At 37.5% G+C, this 12,240-nt stretch overlaps 1 long non-coding RNA gene across 2 annotated transcripts in view; it reads right to left on the reverse strand.

Moving 5' to 3' along the window:
- LOC134640033 (uncharacterized) overlaps window positions 1-12,240 on the reverse strand; it is a 77,849-nt gene that overhangs the window by 41,286 nt on the left and 24,323 nt on the right. For both annotated transcript variants that reach the window (XR_010095397.1, XR_010095396.1), the window contains exon 2: window positions 12,106-12,152. This is a non-coding gene — a long non-coding RNA (uncharacterized LOC134640033). The remainder of the gene's footprint in view (window positions 1-12,105; window positions 12,153-12,240) is intronic.

Raw genomic sequence — 12,240 nt, forward strand, 5'->3', positions numbered from 1 at the left:
AATCGAGATAAATTGTACAAAAGATTGATAGTTTTTCTAAGTATTTATGCTGCAAGACAGAAACTATTTCACTTATTTTTAGTGCTTTTGTCAGGTTTAAAATTAAATGAAGATGAAAGACTACAGTTACTAGCTATAAATGCTACACATTCCAAGAAATTGAATAAAATATCTATTGCAAAAGCTAAATATTTAAAGCAACTTTCATTTACACCCGTTTTATATTTGCGTGCAACCTCTATGTTTTTAAAACAGATTCATCGTGAATTCCTGCGCATCTGAATGTAACTGAATTTCCTTCTGTGTGTAAGAAAGTGAGAGAAGGAAAAACAAACCCAAAATGTCAAATGTCTGCCTTCACATCACACAGGAAGCTTATCAGGCTGTGACCTTTTGATAATTGGTTCTTGTTGTTTTTGTTGTTTACAGGGTGAATGTATGCCGATACACTAAACTGACATGGGAATTTTAGTGCATTGCAAAGAGAAATATACCTCAATGTATTGTTACATTATATTCACGTGACGACCTTGATTTTTTCGTCACTATGAAGCCATTTTTGATTATGAAAGATGTCTTGAGTGCCGTTTTTATTTCGAGCACGGACAATATGAACGCAGTGGCAGATCACCGGAACTCCTTTGTATTTTATAGACGTATAACATCAGCTTCGGTCGATCTTTTTATGCGTCATTTTAATATTCCAAGTTCAGTAATGGGCTGTTGTGAGAAAACACTAAGCAGCCTGATAACATAACACGTTCATAGAGTCGGTGGAAAATATGGTGTTAAAAGCAGGGACGCGTCGAAACCCCAGACACCCACTATGTCTTCCTTTACGAATCAAAGAGAAGTAAGACAAGACGTGAAGTGACCAAACGGTGGTCACATTTACATTTCATTTCGTCCACTCCTTTGTCCCTTTATTTTCCCTTTAGGTGAATAATTGTTCCGCGCCTCAAAGCAGAAGCACACCGGACATGTTTTGAGTTTTGCAGGCCATCGACTCTCTCCGCAGAAACCAAAGTCCGAAGAGCCCAGAGACGATCGAGGCATCTCAAGTAATTAGAAAATAAGGCTGAGTTACACATGCACACGTTCAAAGAAAAATCACATTTCCATGTCGAATTATTTATCACACCGAGGAATAAAATCTATTCCTGCAAATGCAGCTTACTTAGTATTTAATTTCCAGCAACAGCCGAAACTGAATCGACTCTTCATGCGCCTACTTATCAATAAACATTTAACTGCATACTCTGCTCCTGTCTTTCATAAAATCTTCAAGAGTTTTACAGTAGTCATTCTTTTATTATTTAAAGTTTCATCGTGGTACACACATGTTTCTTGGAGGGGCAAAGGCACGCAAAGGTAACATGCAGAAAAATTCATTACGACGATAAATTTAAAACCTGGGGGTGTGCGCAACACATAGGTCACGTGGAAGAATCGCAGTATTTTATTTTGGCAAATTTGATTTTTGACATTTGCTGGTGTTGAAATCTTGGAAGGAAAAAAGTACAAAATGACCGCATTTTAATGCGAATTCTGTGGGCTAAGACCGGACACAAGAGGAAGTCTGTTGTAAATAATTTCACAGCAGAACTGCTCAATAATAACAGGTGATGTAGACTATGTGATTTTGATTAAACACAATTATAGAAGGAATGAAAGATGTCAAAAGCAACACAGTGTTGTAATTCCTTTAGAAAATACAACAAGAGGAAAGAAACATAGAATAAAGCTCATATATATCTATTTTCCCCCAAGTTTAAACTCACCACTGACCGCCACAACTACCCAGAAGTTAATCGGGAAAAACTGGATGAAAAATACGACATACTGTCCGAGAAAAGGTGGATAAACTTTTTTCTAAGATGTGACAATAGCCTGGACCATCTGTCACGCAAATTTGGTATTAATGTTGTGAAACAGCCCCTGGTGGTATGTTAGGCTGACATTTAATCGAATTTTTCATATATATATTTTTTTAAAGCGTCGAAAACGGTGTTTTAATTTGCCTGAAATGTATTTTAGGCGAACGCATATGTGAGAACTGCAGAAGAAGAAAAACAAAGAAGAGAGACTTGGCTTTTTTCAGTGGGAAGGAGTCTCCCTCTAGTGGTTAAAAAAATAAACTACACCAATTTATCGCCTCTTCCCTCTTTCTGGCTTTCACACTCACACACACATTGACATTTAGCGAGTATAGCATGACCTCATCTTACTGACAGTCACCTAGGTTTCAGTTTCTGAAACACCCCTGCAGTGAGATCTACTCCGACCAGGTAAAGAGTCCGCATATGGTGACTTACTGAGGCAGTGACGAAGGGGGGAAACAATGTTTCCTGAAAAGCTGATCAGCACAGGCTAAAACCACAACAAATCTAATGCGCTGATGAAGTTTGACCAGAGCAAATAGAATATTAAAATACTCTCTACATTTAAATGGATACTTAACAAGCTTATATATTGAAACAAATGTAACTAAACATAACTGCAATGTGCTGCACTTTATGCTATAACCTGTCAAATGAGTTAAAAAAAAATTTTTAAAGACAAGCAGAGAAAATAAACTATATTAGCTTTCCAGTACTTTTATGAATGTGAGTGTGAATGCTTGTGTGACTGGCAGCCTGTCCACGGTGTACCCTGCTCTTGCCCTAAGACAGCTGTGATAGGCTCCAGGCTCCTCCCCCCCCCCCCCCCCCCCCCCCCCCCCAATTTGGATAAGTGAAAGAGAACGGATGGATGGAAGCTAACTTATTCAATGAGGAATTCATTCATGCATTCATTTTTTTCCCCACTTTTCCACTTGAGGTTTGCAGAAGCATAGCAGCCCATCCTAGACATCAGAGTGAAAGGCAGGGTATACTGTGGACAAGCTGCCAGTTTATTACAGAGCCACACAGAAACAGACAACCACTCATGCTCAAATTTACACCTAAGGACAATTTAGAATTACCAAGGAACCCAACATGCATGTCTTTAGACTAAAGCTGGAGTGTGTGGAGAGGACTCACACAGGTACACAGAGAACATGCAAAGCCCAGCCACTGGGTCAAAACCCTTCTTGCTGCAAGCAAGTGTGAACCCTCACCACAACATCACCCAATTTTATTATTAATTAACTGGAAACAAGCCTGACCAGTCTGACTGTGCTACATGAGACCTCTGCAGTCTTTAATTTAAGTCTGCCTCCTTTCTAGGAGGACACAAACTGTAATGGTTGTATGATGGTCCTGAGTTTTGGACTCGGGGTTTTTGGTTTGTGGACTTTGAATTCTTGATGCTTATTTAATGTTCCATTTGGTTTTTAGTTGGGTTTTTTTATTGATTATTGTGAGTGTGACATTTTTCTGTATCTCGAGCCTTAGTTTGTTGTCTAAGTTAATGGTGTCCAATTAGTTTTCTGCTTTAAGTTTATTTGTTATAGTTTCATTTTCTTAGCCTTCCCCTCATATCTTACTATGTGAAGTTGTATGTTAAGAGTCTCTGTCAAGGCGTTGAGTTACTGAGTCATTTCCTGTTTTATTTTGGTAGTCTTTTATGTTTAGTCTCTTGTTTTGTCTTCCATGATTAGTTTCAGCTGTCTTCCCTATCCATTTCCTCTTCCCTCATTATCCCTTGTATTTATTGTGTCAGTCTCCTCTTGTCATTTGTGGAGTTGTCCTTAGTTGTCAATCACCTAGAATCAAATCCCCCTCTGTCTTTGTTAGTCCTTTAAAATTCTTAGTATTCTCTGATCTATGAATTTCTTCTCCAATGGCTTCTTGGATTTGGGATTTCTGTTTATTGCCAGTGCAATCAGCATTAAAGCTTGCTCCGAGTTCCAGTCCTGCCTACTACGTTCAGATCTGGGATTAACTTGACAATCCATGTAGAACATGGCAAGTTTTTGTTTAAGATTTGTGTTGGCGTTTGTTTTGCAAAATAGTCCTGTTTTTATTTTTTATGTTTTATTCTTTATTTAAACAGAAGGAGATTTAGCAGAATAAAAACAGGTCAACTCTGGCCTCTAGTCTAAGATCTCCTCTGCTTCTTTGCTTTTCTTTGTCTACCTGGAAATGTTGTAATAATGCTAACACTCACACCACCACTACTACTACTTATTATTATTATTATTATTATTATTAGAAGAAGAAGAAAAAAAAAAGTCCATCCATCCATGGATCCGTCCTCTTCAACTTATCTGTTTCAAGGCTGCAGGGGGGCTGGAGCCTATGTCATCTGTCACAGGGTGAGAGGACAGATCGCAAGTCCATCACAGTGGCAAGTGTTTACCTTTAAGGTGTGCTGCTGAACTGAGAAAATATTCATTGATCATGTAGCCATGAAAGTATATATACATATATAAATATATCCTCCCCTATTCATTTCTGTCCTCTGTAATGGACAATTGTTTTTGGTATATCTCTTTTGACTTATTTGAGCTCCCCTATTAAGTACAGATGTACAAATAATAGAACAACCTGGGTTTTCTGTTGATATCTCATTTGTTTGGGTGGCCTCTTTTATCTCCAAAGAGGAAGGAAATCACAAAAAAAGTTCAAGGGGAAGAGCCTCTTTTCCTCAGTTCTCATGAGGATATAAAGAAATATAAAAATGTATTATTTTATATGCGTTTTTTTGCAAAGTGAAGACCTGCAGGCTGCTTTGGAGTCAGGTGCATTCAGAAACATTAGCCATGTTGCACCATAAAACACTGACTATGCTGTTGATCCCTCTATATATAGCTTTTATAAACAACTGTTTCCATGGGGGGAGATGATTTGTATCCTATAACTGGTACAATTGTTTCTGATATTGATTCCCAGAACAAAGACTTAACAATACTTTCCCACACGGCTGTTCTCTCTACATGTCCTGTTCTTCGCCCTGGCATAACTCTGTTTGGTTTACAGATCACGAAGAAGAATAGAAAGAGCCAAAAACAGTCATCTCACATTTAAAGCAGGTAACCTGACACGAAGTCGAAACCGTGTGGTTTAACTGGGGAATGAGAGGGCGACTTTGGAGGCGGCAAAGTTATAGTTTCTTTAGTTTGGTACCAAAAAACGAAACAGATACGCACACTTTCTGCCTTCAAGTAAAATACTGCAAACTCTTTATAGGTATACAAATGCACTGTTAACCAGCTATTGTCATTTTACAGGCTCTTTATTCATGATTATAAAGCAGTAACTAATAACTTAATCTGCATGACAATATTCTCCAAGTATTTTTTAAGTATACTAATAGTTTTCCCTGAATAACCCATTCATTACTGATAGTTAACAAATAAGATTTTGTTTGTGAATTACAATCTTAATATACTTTGCTCAGTATGAATGTCATAAGGTGATTTTACTACAAGAATAATGTATTATTGTATTGATTTATTCCTATGTAACAAAAACAAAAGTATCTCTTAAGTCCAATTCTAAAATGAAGCCTTCTTTAATTCACGTAAATTTGACACATCGACAGTTAACCTCCTAATTAGAAGCTTGACAGCAGTAATTAAGAGGTTATTGGCACAAATCCCTTAAAGTTAATAATCTTATCATTGCAGAAAAGTCATACAGAGTAACTTATTAATTACCACTTTATAACGACCAATAAAGCGCTCCTATTCTGCTTGTTATTACAATGTCCTATATGATGTCATTATGCCCTAATTTTCCAATGTAACTTGCATATATTTATTAAGGTTAATCCCTCCTGATATACAATGATTTTCATTAACTAATCATCATTTTTATTTGAAAGGAAGCCATCTGTAATGTTTTGCACAACCAGAAGGCAGATGACTTTAAAAAACATGAACTTAAAAAAGAGAAATGCACTGTTGTTAAAATGGAAAAATGAAGCACAGACAAGAAACACCACTAGAGGCTGACAGCACTTGTACTTTATTTACAGTAACTGTCCTGACGTCTTTAACTGAATGTGGCCATAGTACAGCATCAAAATGTAACACAAAGCAATTTCAAACTGAGGCGAGTTCATTTTAAAGGATCATTTGAACCCTGTAACCTCCATATTTCACCAAGTGCCGTTTCTAATAGGACAGTCATTTTTCTCTGAGAGTTACCAAGAATAAAAGCCTACAAATGAGACAGCTAACCGTAGAATATGAGCTTCTGAAAACTTCTTTGTCATTTGTCTCTTACAACCCTGAGTAATGAGCAGAGTGATGTTTGTGCCGTTCTTAGTCATTTACTGTATCTTGAAGCGTAATTCATGATGAGTAAAGGTGCAACAGAACACACACGCCCACGAACTAGTGACCTACTACTGTTTTCACCTTGACAGGATATTCAGTTTTAACATTTATTGATCTCAAGCCTGACATCTGACTCACACACCCTTATCCTGACTGTTGTGAAGGGTTTATCGTCATTTAGGGACACAGAAATCTCGCTCAGAACCTGGCCTACAGCGCACACGCCCATGCGATACCACGCACACACACACACACACACACACACACACACACACACACACACACACACACACACACACATCAAAAGTCACTTGACCTTTTTTTTTTAGGAGGAGACTTTCTGGAGCTCAGCAGTTAGATTTTCGTGTGAAATAAAAACAAACATGTGGGAGGCTCAGTTCTACAGAAAATCATCAATCTATTGTCACACTTTTTTAACTGTAACACAATACTTATTTCTACCAAGTCCACAAGTCATGTGGCACCTTGACCCCATGACTGAAAAAGTGTACAATACTGACTCATGAATTTCTACAATGAAAGGTTTTTTAAGGACAATGTCATGGTTTCATGTTAAGACAAAACAAAACCAGTTTGATTCAAACCAATACTAAACTTACGCGCACACACTTGCACACATGCATACAAAAGCATTTTGCTAGTTCTTGCTTATGTTGTTTTTTCATCATCTTTATATAGTCACTTGTTTTGGTCTGTTCTCATTTTCTGGATTTACTGTAAAGCACGTACGAGATAAAAATAAATTCGACTCACTAGTTTCTAGTGAACCTGAGTCAAAACTACTCTGATTTCATATACACTCTTCTGCAGCTTTGGGCCTTTTCATGCCTATCAGAGTAAAAACAGCATGGCTGAAATATTTAAACTAGATAAAACATTTTGAATAGTAAATAAACCCTAAGCATACTGTAAATAGTAGAATTAGGATTTATTGTGCAGCTCACGTACTAAAGTTATTCCTGATCGTTGGAGCCAATTTCAAAAAAAGTCACTCATTCTGTCGTCTTCTACTTTCAAACAAATTCTCTTAATTTTTAAGGAAAGACAAGTAAACTGAAAAAAAATTTTTTTTATTGGGAAATATAACTGGGCACAGACCAAGTTGGGAACCCAATTGATTAATCAGTTACGTCAGGACAGTATTAACAGTCCTTTATCTAACTTGCAGTATATTGATAAATCAGTTTTAATATATGTATTCATGGGCATGTGAGTGAAATACTATCAAACATTTAAATACGGCGTATTCTCAGACTGAGAACACAGCGGATCACTGTCGAGGGAGATGTGATGCAGAGTCATTTTCTGTTCTTCGGTTTCTACTTTAATTTTCTGGATGACACATAGCAGGTTCTCACTTCTTCTATAGCTGCTCTTATCTGTCAAAGGCAAACCTTTAAATAAATAATTGTAACCCTGTCAAGTAAGTTGAAAAAAAATATCTGCAGCTGTCCTTATGAAGTCCCTATGTTTGCATCTCAATGTGCTTTGATGTGTAACATTTTAAGCCCAACTGAAAACTCTTAAAACTCGTATTTTAAGTGAGTGACGCTAAATTTGAGCTTATCCCTAACTGTACCTTTACCATTTTAATAATCACTACGAGTGTCACTTAAACTGCAGTAATTAAATCAACAAAATTAAAAAAAGAAGAAGATATGCTAAGAGCTTCACGGCTAATGTTCAGAGTGGGAATTTTCTGATAAAGTAAATTGTATCAGCACACATCCTTGTCTACTAAGTTAGACTTAGACAAAAAGACTTTAAAAATACTTCACAGCGTGCCGTAAAAAATGCAATCTCTCTATAAGATTCACCAAACTTTTTTCAAATGCATGTTATGAGCTGTCTAACAAAATTACAGGCTGAATTATGCTCTGAACGGATTAAGGACTGCATTTATTATACCACACTTTAGAGTTAGGGTGCATGTTCAGAAAAAAAAACAGAGGTATGGAGAAAAAAAGTGATCTCAGCCTTATCCCAACTATATTCTCCAAATAACCTGTCATATAATTAACTTTATATAAAAAGCTTACCGCTCTCAGCGCAGTCCGCTCTCACCGTCTGTTACTATTTGTATTTTTTCATTTTGCAACAAACATTTTTAAAGTTAGGATTAGATTGTTGGTGGATGTCTAGAAATATTAGGAGTTAGCTGCGCAAGAGGCTGTTTCCACCAATAGAAATGTACAAGGCAGCTAATTAATTAATGTGAAGTGAACAGTGTATTTCAGAGGACTCCTTCACATGACTGATGAACGGTTTAAATGGGTGTTTACCAAAGGATGAGGCATGAATGACAACTACCTTAAAAACAGTAAATTTTAAATGTATGGGAGTGGGAGTGTGTTTGGCGTTTCTCTACCCGGCAACAGAGAGCTGAGTCATCTCTGTCACAGCACTCCCACGCCTACCCACGCTGCACTGCTCTCAGTCTCTCTTGGCGGTGGAGATGCATGGCCACGGACACGATACCAAAACTAACTGCATCACTTCATTCTGGCCCACAGGTGACAAAAACATACATTTACCGTAAACGGGGGGGGCCTTGGCGGAACAGGGCTGGCATAGGTGGGTGTGAGTGCATTGTGTGTATGTGTCATGTGTGTGAGTGAGTGTGCCATCTGACAATACATGGAAACTGATACCACTTATCAAACATTACGAAAAGTGCGTGGACCGAAAGGAGTGTTTGAAAGAGCAGAGAGCAAGAAAGAGAGTGAAAGAGTTGTATTTCTATGTACATATTTTGACCTTAATTTCATGCAGCCATACAGCCTAAACTGCTTCATAAAGCAAGATTAGTATTGTGCAGACCAAGCATGGCCTAACAGTGAGAACTTCATGAAGCTCAAGGTCAAATACATCATTCCAGTGTGAGTAGAGAAACAGCACTGCTAATGCATTTTTGGCATGTTAACAGTTTAAAAGGGATTTACATGTAAAAAGGGAAATCTTTCATCTTAAATGATGATTTAAGCCTAAAAATGAGGCAGATGTAAGGCTTCCCAGAAGTCCACATTAACACACACCCATAATATTTGTCTGATTAAATAACCCCATGTGACCTAACTGCTTCCGGGCAGTTTGTTTAGCTTGCACAGCTGTTCACTTTATCATGTTTTAATTAGCCGTTTGACTCCTGGTTTCAGCCTGAATGTTTTTGTGCATGGGACAAAAATGACAGGTTTGTAACTTCTTGAGCCCAAATTATACTTTCCATATCCATTGAACCACAAGGAACTGAACACTGGCAATAAATTCTCCAGCTGCATATCTCAGAGGTTTTGAGCCATGTCATGACATCCACAGGCTGTGTACGCGAACAAGACTCAACATGTCTCCTGTGTTTCTGTCTATAAAGAAAACTCAGCATATTACTGGACAGAAACATAGAGCAACTGTCTGCATTTGTCCAAGTGACAACTTTGTACAAAAATACACATCTATGTAGTTAATAGGCTAAAATAAAAAAAAGGCTTTTGTAAAACGCAATGTAAAATATTGACTTTGACACTATGGCATCAATCACTGGTTAATGAAAAATGCAGTAAGAAACTTTAACTTTATTTTTATTGTTGCTATTTTGTTGTTTGTATGTGACAAAAGCAGTGAATCTGACTAAGAAACTGCGGGAAACTGCACACTCATACTGAAGCGATCCATCGATTACAAGCGAAGCCCACCCTAAAGCATACTGTACTTTAACGTCCTTTTGACAAATGAAAGCCATCATGTTGTCTCAATTACACCTTGGAATTAACAACTGAAACCATAAAATCATAAGGCTAGTGTTTATCTCCCTCATAGATCGAGGGAGCTGAGGGTTATCTTCAGCTCCCTCGGTTATCTTCCCATTAAAATCTATTAAACTGGGCTTCTACTTGCAAAAGGAAGAGTCGCCCCTTGCTGATCATTGGAAACCATGAAAGTTTAAATCACTTGCACACTGGCTTCACTTTCCAGAGCTGAAAGATTTTTAGCAAGCATAAAGCTAGAAATGCTCACTGTCCAGCTATCACGTTTTTCACGGCATGCAAGACTGTGTCCGCAGCTACAATGATAAATGCAACTCACATTTATTCTGAATAAAATTACCCTTTTTACTGATACAGTTTGAGCCATTTTGTCTAAAACCTTCCTTATTTATTCAACTTTCATTGCAAAAAATGCTACTCCGTGTGAAAACATGATTTTAGGTGTCTTAGTGGGCTACAACCATTAAGGTGGTGACTCAAACAAACGAACTGGCTAAAAATATCCCTGCTGCTAATAGATTTCATTCATCCTTGTATCTAAAGTAAAATATGAATCTCTACATTTTTATAGCTCACGTAATCTACACCAAAGAGCTGAGCTCCATTTGCTATAGCTGGTAGATAAATAATTAAAATGTCACCTGTCACAAAAATGGCAAACTGGGGTAAAGGCTGTGTGGTGCAAAGTTGAATTAGATCAAGAACAAATCTCTCACTTTTTTGGAAGCAATGTACCTCACAGAGTACCAGCTAGAATCCCAGTAGCTAGTTCTCCGGTAGCTTACCCAGTTTTGTTTTATATTCGTCCATTTTTCCCACTCAGAAATTTAAATATGCAAGTTTCCATTTGCCAATGAATGCAGCATTAACAGCTGATATAGCTCGATTTTGTGATTTTGGCCAGATAAACAGATACAAGGCAACATTTGGTGTGTATATGTTTGTTGTTTCTGTCACCGTAGATCAAACAGCAAAGCAATGCTCAGTTAGCTCTTGACGAAAATAACCTTCCAGTAATCTTCCAGCCTTTATTTACCAAGTGATAGTCTAATAACTTTTATTTATTTATTTTTGCAATCTATGCCTCACTGTATGTCTGGCACTTTATAATAACGCTGCAACCTGTGAAGCAATAAAGCCCTCACTTCTAGCTAGCCTACTCAAAAAGGCCTTTCTGTTCATTCAAAATGTGAATCTGGAGTGCAGCATAATGTTTGTGTTTTTGATTTTCCTCCTCATAAGCATGACTTTACACAGCTTACAGATCTTTGCGTCAGTGCAGGCTGTGAAACTCCCACTAACGTCACTAAAATACTCATTCTTGTACACAGACTGATCAAAGTGATTAACGTGCTCCTGATCTGGAACTCTTTGATCCCCTTGTTCCATCTGCAGACAGCTGCTTCAATATCACCAGGAGATATAATACCGCCACTTTCACTTTAGCCCTTTAGAGGTGCGGTCAGTGCGTCACACTATGATTAAATGACTAAGTTTAGAGTTACTGTACATGCCAAGTGCCGAATATAGCCAATATCTGCCACAACCTGTCCGACTGCCAACTAACTCAAAACATTTTTCTTCACAGTGCTATTTACCATCTCTTTCATTCTCCACTGTCAGATTTTTCATTACGTTTCCTATTTTTAACCCATCTCAGCAAAAGGCGAACCTGTGTTTTGCATGCTGTGCTATTTTGTGCTGTAGGAAAATCACTCCGTGTGCTCTATTTTTAAAAAAGCAGCTTATTAACGTCTTTTTCTTTACTTAAGAGGGATAAAACGAACTCAAATGGCCCCGCAATCAAATTCATAAGGTTCCGAAACATTTGTAACATCTTCAGGCTAGTACCTGATTCCTTCCTGCTCTTTAAGATTGTATTTTCTCTACTTTTAGAAATACACAATGTGTGAACTTTCCTTTACTTTGATCTATTTTACCAAAGATCTTAAAGAAGCAAAGCTTTACTACAACATCTGCAGAAATTACTATCGAGCGGCACACAGATTAAAATATGAAAGAAGAGAGTTTCCTAGAACTGTGTTTCTTCTAAGTCTGATAAACATCAGTCAGTGCTAAAAAACAAAGCTAATGTCCAGCTTGAGGTTTACTTACCAGTTTGTCTCTCCTCATCCTCATCTTCATCAGAAAGTCAATGAGAACTAAAAAGGGTAGAGAAAGAAAGAGAGAGAGGAAAAAGAAGAAGGAATGTTTTAATCACTCTGAAGGAAGCCAGTTATCTTCCCACTC

This window comes from Pelmatolapia mariae, linkage group LG13 (genome assembly GCF_036321145.2).
Source record: "Pelmatolapia mariae isolate MD_Pm_ZW linkage group LG13, Pm_UMD_F_2, whole genome shotgun sequence".
Lineage (NCBI taxonomy): Eukaryota > Metazoa > Chordata > Actinopteri > Cichliformes > Cichlidae > Pelmatolapia > Pelmatolapia mariae.